The sequence below is a fragment of the Bison bison genome, unplaced genomic scaffold, assembly GCF_000754665.1.
Source record: "Bison bison bison isolate TAMUID 2011002044 unplaced genomic scaffold, Bison_UMD1.0 scf7180017864473, whole genome shotgun sequence".
In the NCBI taxonomy this organism is placed as follows: Eukaryota; Metazoa; Chordata; class Mammalia; order Artiodactyla; family Bovidae; genus Bison; species Bison bison.
The window spans coordinates 17,920,520-17,929,169 of NW_011495034.1; positions in this window are offsets into that span (position 1 = coordinate 17,920,520).

Here is an 8,650-nt window from a genome sequence, read left to right on the forward strand (position 1 = left end):
AATTTGTCTTTCAAAGTAAATTTTTTCAAGGCCAACCAATTAGAGCCTTTGGGTAGAGAAATTCACCAAGGTAACCCAGAACTAGACACGGGTAATTGGCCACAAACTCAACAATTGGATTGATTTCTAAAACTAGCATAGGATCATGCCTATGATAGAAAAACATTTGATTTATATGCAAAGGTCCAAGAAGTCAAGAAAATATTATAAATGATCATATGAATCAGGTCCAGCATCTTGGGCAAGTCATCTACTTCTGATGTCATCTTCTCATCCTGCTACTGCTGCTGCTACTAAGTCATGTCAGTCATGTCTGACTCTGTGCGACCCCATAGACGGCAGCCCACCAGGCTCCTCTGTCCCTGGGATTCTCCAGGCAAGAACACTGGAGTGGGTTGCCATTTCCTTCTCTAATGCATGAAAGTGAAAAGTGAAAAGTGAAAGGGAAGTCTCTCAGTCGTGTCTGACTCTTAGCAACCCCACGGACGGCAGCCTACCAGGCTCCTCCGTCCATGGGATTTTCCAGGCAAGAGTACTGGAGTGGGGTGCCATTGCCTTCTCTACTTCTCATCCTAGTATAGTGCAGTTTCCTCTGTTTGAGCATTGTATTAAGGTAAGTTCAGGTCAGCAGGCCTCTCTATAGAGTAGTCCAGTGTAGAGGCTTTTGGAAGTGGAAATTCATTTAAGAGTCAATTTCCCTTCAATTTCACTGTGCATAAGCTAGTTAAGAGTACCTGATAAAAATGTCCTTCCAAGCAGGTTGGAGACAATCCCTTAAATTATGTCTTTTTCCAGTCTTGGTTGCAGGTTGTGAGGCATCTGATATTCATCTAAAGATAGATTGCTGAGATAAGCTTCATAAACAAACTTAGAATATTCTTTAATAATTCAATTAAAGTTTACATTAATAATGCATAATAGCAAAGAACTATCCAGGAAATGAGTCTTAGTAGATACAAACCTCCATTAACAAACTGGGATTTAACATTTATTTAAATATCTTAATCTCCCTAAAATTACCCTCATTTTTTCCAAATATAACCAAATTAAAGCTAGTGTGCTTGCAAAATAGGTCTGCTCTCAATAAATTTGGCCTGATGATTTATAGAACCATAATTGATCATAGACTTTTTGCTTTGCTGAAACTTTTATAGAATCTCAGACTAAACTTTTAAAATAAAACCTTTCAGGGCTGGGAAAGTCATGCCAAAAGCTTAACACAGATTTTGCCTAGCAAATCTAGGTGAATTCTTTCCTTTTCAAGGTCTTAAAAATTCCTTGTGATTTCTGTACCTATTAATGAGATAACCTTCCTCACTTATCTGATAAAGTTAATGGAAACTTAAGAGTTTCCAATCTCTGGAGGAGTCATATAGAGAGAAAATATAATTGTTTCAATTTGTTTATAACATATAGTTTTATCAAATTACTATCATAATTAGTTTGAGGGGAAGGTTTTCCCTACTCCTGGAAAACACAGAATAAAGCCTGTAATTTTTTTAGATAGAAACCATAAAAGTTATAAGCATATTCACTGGCCCATTCAGTCTTTTTGTTAACCTTTGTGAAGTCATCAGGTTTCCCATTAGAATACCAGGACATATCAGAATATTAGGAACTCTATATAATTTCTAGGATATATAAATTACTAATATTTACCATACAATATCGGAGAAGGCAATAGCAACCCACTCCAGTACTCTTGCCTGGAAAATCCCATGAATGGAGGAGCCTGGTAGGCTGCCATCTATGGGGTCGCACAGAGTCAGACATGACCGAGCGACTTCACTTTCCCTTTCCACTTTCATGCATTGAAGAAGGAAATGGAAACCCACTCCAATGTTCTTGCCTGGAGAATCTCAGGGACGGGGGAGCCTGGTAGGCTGCCATCCATGGGGTCGCACAGAGTCGGACACGACTGAAGCCATTTAGCAGCAGCCGCAGCAGCAACCATGCAATATAACCGGAGAGGATTTGTTATTCATTTGATAATATTTTCCATGTAATTTATCCAACCAAACAAACACAATTAGTTTAATATCTCTCTTTGGGATGTTTCGGTCCTCTAGCTAGAGGTCCAAAGAACTTCAAGAGAATTTGATTTAGGAAGTTTTGTCAAAAATAATCAGTCAAAAATGTTTAAAACATTCAGTCAGATTTAGCCAATGCTGATGGGTATAGCACTTAGCTTGCTGATATGTCAAAGTGCATATATACTGAGGTTCAAGGTCTAGTGAAAGTAAACTCCACCATCTTGGACCTACTTGGCTCTAACCAGTTTCCCTTTGGCTGTGTCATTCCTAACAAAATCCATTTATCCAACTAATTGTAATCCAATTTTAGAAAACCCTGATCATGCATAACTTTTTTCAGTATTTTTTTTCATATCTTTTACTGAAAACACACCTTCAATTCAGTTCAGTTCAGTTGCTCAGTCATGTCTGACTCTTTGTGACCCCATGGACTACAGTATGCCAGGCTTCCCTGTCTATCACCAACTCCCGGAGCTTACTGAAACTCATGTCCATTTTTTTCCCTAAAGTATTTTCCACAATGAGGTACATTTCTGATTGACAAATTTGTAACAATACAGTCTTATTTGACCTCTAGTAAACCTAGGTACAATAGAAGTATTATACTTGTTGATGCTTCTGTTAGGTAGTTAGAATAGGAAAAAGGAGTCCAAAATGGTGGTGGCTAAAAGACAAAGGGGGAAAACCCAGGGAAAAGGGAACAAAGGAAAATCCACGGTCCAGAGTGAGAACCTAAGGTGAAGCAAACATGCCCCCTTCCTGGTTAGCCTGAATTTACATAGAGCAGACTCAGGGGGGAGGAGACAAAATGTATAAAAAGAAGGAGCCAAGATGGGGTTGGGGCCTCTGCTTTGGGGTTAGCCTGCCCTCACGCCTTGAGGGTGTGCTATCCTTTGTTTACTGAATAAAACTCTGAGCTGTAACAGAGCTGTAACACTAGTCCACCATTTCAAATCTTTGTTGTGGTGAGACAGAACTGAGGAAATTACACATTCTCCAGACAGTTCTAAAGACATGTCTATGCTACCAGGTATTAATTTCATACTGAATATGTCCCAGTTCACATGAACCTGAACTCATTTAGCTTAATTTAGAATTGTTTGATTTGTAAGCATTTGCTTTTCTTTAAGCCAATTAAATAGAGCTCATTTACAAATTAATCTCAAAAATATTATCCAGAGGCAAAGACGTACTGAGACATACACATATTCAGACAGACACAATGCAAGATCTAGCTTCATTCTCTAAACTTAGTCATGAATTAGATATTGCAATATAAAATTTACTAGTTTATAAATAAAATTGAAATAAATAAAAAATCTAAGGGCTTCTTCCTGTTTTTCTTCAGTCTCAGGAGTTAGAGATGGTCAAGATAAGTGTTCCTGAGAGCCCTGGTCTCAAAGCACAGGAAAAGAAAATCAAGTTCTAACAAAGTGGCAGCAGGTCTAAACTAAATGGCAGCCACACAGAGCAAAATGGCCATCATAATCACCACAGAACACAGAGTATAGAACACACACATAGACCTGGCAGTCCTCATCAGACACTCCCTTAAATACAAGATTACAGTCTCTCAGAAAACATCCTATAGAGACACAGAACTTCAGATCCAAGTACTAACAGAGTAGATGAAAATATCTCAGGCCTTCAAAAATTTCAGAGAGGAAAGGAAGCCAGGTTGAAAGAAAAGGGCGTAGGAGGCGGGAGAGGTGGGCAAAAGCGGTGGCCTTACAGACGTATCCTGCCACCTGCAGATAACCAGGTGTTACTGGACTTTACCCTTGGCCCTCAGAGAAGGGAGGACTGGAACTCGGCCCTACCAGAAACCAGGTCGGACCAGACTGGAACCAGAATTTAAACCAGAAACCAGACCAGAACCAGAATTCAAGTTCTCTGCCAAGAGGAGGTGATCAGCCTCCAATCCTCAGCTCAGGCTGAGGCCCTTCGACCAGATTCCTGCATCCAGGACCGGGAGACTAGAAAAAAAGGGATAGGATAGGAAACATTAAGGAGAGGAAAGAAAGAGGGAAGGGGAGAGAGGTCAGTCAAGTCTCTTGCTCCTTACCCAGTTGGGGCACTCTAGCCAGTTGTTCGCATCAGGAAGAGACCAGGGACAAGAGGGTCCCAGTTGCGGCTGATGGGTCTGGTCCATCAGTGGGCAAGCTGGTCCCTGAGTACCCAAGTGGTCAGGATGTCAGTCACAACGAAGAAGAGTCCCAGCAGAGTCACCATTTGTTGCAGGCAGGGAAACCCCCTTCCTGCAACAGTACTGTATATATGAAAATGACCAGATTCTATAGGCCAGCAGTCCCCAACGTTTTTGGCCCCAGGGACCTGTTTTGTGGAAGATAATTTTTCCATGGTTGGGGCAGAAGCGGGGAGGAGGGGAAGAGACGGTTTAGGTGGTAATGGCCAGTGATGGTGAGGGATGGGAAGCAGCAGATGAAGTTGTGTTTGTTCACCTGCCGCTCACCTCCTGCTCTGCAGATTTGGGGAGGAACAGAACAGAGTCTGTAGGAAACTACAACATTAGGAGGAGAGGGAGGGGAAAGACCGGTAAGTATCTGCTTATGTGTGCAGAGATGTCCTGGAGGGCTGCATGAGGAAGTAGTAACACGGGTGGCCTCTAGGGCCAGAAACTGGGGTAAGGGAATGAAAGAAAAGTGTTTCACTGATTATTCTTTGTACCTTTTGAAAGTCAAATTATGTCAAGTTGTTGTTGTTCAGTTGCTAAGTCATGTCTGACTCCTTGCCGATGTAACACCTGTTAAAAAAATTGTTTTAATATGTAATGCAAAAAAGATTAGGTTTTAGAAGGGGCAGCATTTTAGTACTTTTAAAAATTATATAGCAGTGACCACAGTTTTTGTTTCTTTTTTCACACACTGAGGATCAAATAAGAAAAGCCCCCAATGGGCAGGCTCTTTGGCCAGAGATTTCCTAATACCAGCGGGGGAGGAGGCAGGAGCACAAAGAGGAAGAAAGGATACAGTTCAAAAATTTAAATTTGGTTTTGAAAAGTACAAAGGAAAAGTGAAATAATTCTCTTTCCTTTCCCAGAGATAACCTCTGATTTTAAATAAGTTTTTGAGATTCCTTGCCAGGCTGAGGGGAATCTAAAGCAATGAAAAGAAAGGAAAGCAAAACAGGCACTGTGAAAGGCAAGTTTCCATTTAATAACTTGACTTTCCTTTGTGAAAGTCAAGTTGCTTAAGCTTGGGAACCCTTAAGTCTGTTTCTGCAGGTGATTTTTGTCCCGTATCTCTGGGGACCGGCTGAGCCTAATTCTTCTTGGCCAAGAAAGCAAGCCGGGAGGCTTCCTGGAAGCAGCATTCCTGTCTTCTCCCAGTTAGGCAGTGGCATCCCTAGCTGGTTCCTAGGGAGAAGGAGGCCACAGAGAGCTTGCCTGGCCTGAGGATGTGACCCTGGCAAACAACCTCATACCTAGCTGTACCCACCGTGGTCACCTGTAAGCGTCTCCCCAGCTGGACTGAGAAAGGTGGTAAAGGTTTCCTAACATCTCCACCACAAAAATTATACATGCTCATAGTAAGAAATTCCAAGAGCACAGAGAATGGGAACTCTTTTCTCATTTCCTCTCCCTAGAGGGAACTGAGTTACCCACCAGGCTTTTTGGGCATCCTCCCAAAGTGGTCTGTAGGTCAGCCCTGGAAGGCAGTGAGGGTAGCAACGCCCATTCTACAGATGAGGAAACTGAGGCTTGGAAAGGAGGAGAGATTCTTGAGACACACAGCTGAAATGTGGCAAAGCTGGGATTTGAACTTGACCCTCCTGTTCACAGGTCTACTATTGTGTAAGCTCTGAATGGCTCCATCCCAAGTTTATAGAACTTCTTTGGCGCATCCCTTGTCCCAGACATATACACACAACACACACACACACAACACAACACACACACATGACTAACTCAGTCACACAAAAATGTCCCAATACATACACACACACGGGCCCAGTGGGGTCCCCACACCCCTCTAGACACATCCATCTCTAAACCAAGATACACTCTCACACAATCACACATGTGCAGTGTGTATAAACAGACTTCAGACACACACACACGTTACCACTCCCAGAGACAAACAGTTCTACACACGCATAGACACAGACACTGGGACGTGCCTTGTCCCCACTCAACTCTCCCTCATTCCTTCTGTCAGAGCCCACCCCTCAGAGGGGCCACATTCCCCTTCTTGGCCATGCTGTCCACAGAGGTTCTGCCCTCTCTGCCCCCTCCAGTTCCAGCTGCTGTCTTCTAGACCAGTGATCATGCCAGCAGATGCCACTTGCCCCAGCCACAGCAGGGCCCCTTCTCTCCACGCCCTTCCCCTCCCGGCCAAGATTCTAAGGCAGCAGAAATCTAAGGCTCCTGTTCCCGCCCTAGCAGCCCTGGTGGGTGTGTGCATGCTCAGTCGTAGTCAACCCTTTGTGATCCCATGGACTGTACCCCACCAGGCTCCTCTGTGCTTGGGATTTCCCAGGCAAGAATACTGGAGTGGGTTGCCATTTCCTACTCAAAGGGATCTTCCCAACCCAGGGATTGAACTCACATTTTCTCCATTGGCAGGGGGATTCTTTACCATCTGAGCCACCTGGGAAGATCCACAGCCCTGGTACCTCATGGAATTTTGGTGAAGAACCTTGAGGTTCATCACTCCCACCTTCTAAGGTTTATATGAATAGGTATCTTGGAGAGGACCTCGGCTGGGAGATAAAAACCTGTTTTGCTGAAAGTTTTCACTTTCATCTCAGGTTCAAATGATTTGTTCACAAAATAAGCCACTCGTTATATACAAATAAATGATACAGATATTTATTAGAGAATTATCTAGCTTACTTTCAATATAAAAGAAAAGAGAAATAGAAAGAGTAGAGAATACATCACCAAATTGGGTTTTGACCAACATTCAGATTTAAACAACACCAGAAAGTCCGGAGAAGGCAATGGCACCCCACTCCAGTACTCTTGCCTGGAAAATCCCATGGACAGAGGAGCCTGGTAGGCTGCAGTACATGGGGTCACTAGGAGTCGGACACGACTGAGCGACTTCACTTTCACTTTTCACTTTCATGCATTGGAGAAGGAAATGGCAACCCACTCCAGTATTCTTGCCTGGAGAATCCCAGGGATGGAGGAGCCTGGTGGGCTGCCGTCTCTGTGGTTGCACAGAGTCGGACACGACTGAAGCGACTTAGCAGCAGCAGCAGCAGAAAGTCCCATGTCACAGCACAACTGGAATCCCAATTGGGAAAAGGTCCCAGGCAGCATGTTCGCTCTGTGGGTAAGACTTCAAAGATTGCATTCCGGGGTTCCTGCTTGTATTCCCAGGGACGCAAACTGATATCATCGTCAATCTGTGAGCAAATTGGAAGCCTGATTCAAGTTAATGATGTATGTTTTGTCTTGCAAAACTTGGGATGTTGTTAAGCCTGGGGCTTGGTTGGCCAGAACCCCTCCAGGGGCTCAACAATCACAAGATTCCTCCCCCATCTTATATACAGTGCTGCAAGTCTTGCACTCACAGAAGACAGTCACTCACAGTCACTCACAGTCAGGGCAGTGTCCAGGCAGGTTAGAAGCAAGGTCAAAGGCCTGCTCTGCTTTGTCTCTGAAGCCTAAACAAGACTTTTTAATTTCCCCTAACAAAATCCCAACCCTAGGTGGAAGCCCATCCCTAACCTCCCTCTAATCCTGTGACTTCATCTTCTCCAGTTGCTCCTGTTTGTGAAATGTTTTTGAATCCCTTGCCTCAGTTTCCCCTAGTAGTCCTCATGTAATAGGAAAGAACCTCTGTATTCTTAGTCACTTGGGACTTCCCCAGCAGTCCAGTGGTTAAAACTCTGTGCTTTTACTGCAGGGGGGCGAGGCTTCAATCCATGGTCACGGAACTAGGATCCCACATGCTGCCCCTTGGCCAAAAAAAAAAAAAAAAAGTTAATCACTAAAGGGATGTTGCTTATAAACTTCAGTTATACATAATAGCCCATCTCTGGGAACCCTGCCTCCCAGGTAATAAGCGTTAAGCTAAAATACCTTTGTTTAGCTAGCAGGAAACATCCTGACCAGGCCCACCTGTGAATGACTACAGGGAAGGAGAAATTAAGACAGTCCCTCTGGAGTCTGGCTGGAACCAGGACTTTACCCTCTCCCCTTTGAGTATAAAAGAATCCCGGGTTCTATTAATAACTGGAAGAAGGTTCTTTGGGACACTAGTCCACTGTCTCAGACTGCTGGCTTTCTGAATAAAGTTGCTATTCCTTGCCCCAAAGGCTCATCTCCCCATTTACTGGCCTGTCGTGTGGCAGGGGAATGATGAGCCAAGACTCAGTAACAAATACATTTAGTCTGACTTGAGGCTCTCCTAAAAATGTGGCTCCTTGATGCCCGGAGACATAGCAGGAACCTCATGAAAATGCACTCCTGTCCCCACGCCTACTTGGGGTTCCCAGGGCGGGGGCAGAGCGGGCACCCCACCAGGTGGTGAGTAGGTGGAGACAGGAAGGTTCCTTTGTTCTGGAGCCTGACGTTAACCAGGAGAAACTTGCTTCCTCCGAAATGTAATCTTGAGGATGAGTGCATGAGGACTGAGGTCCTTAGT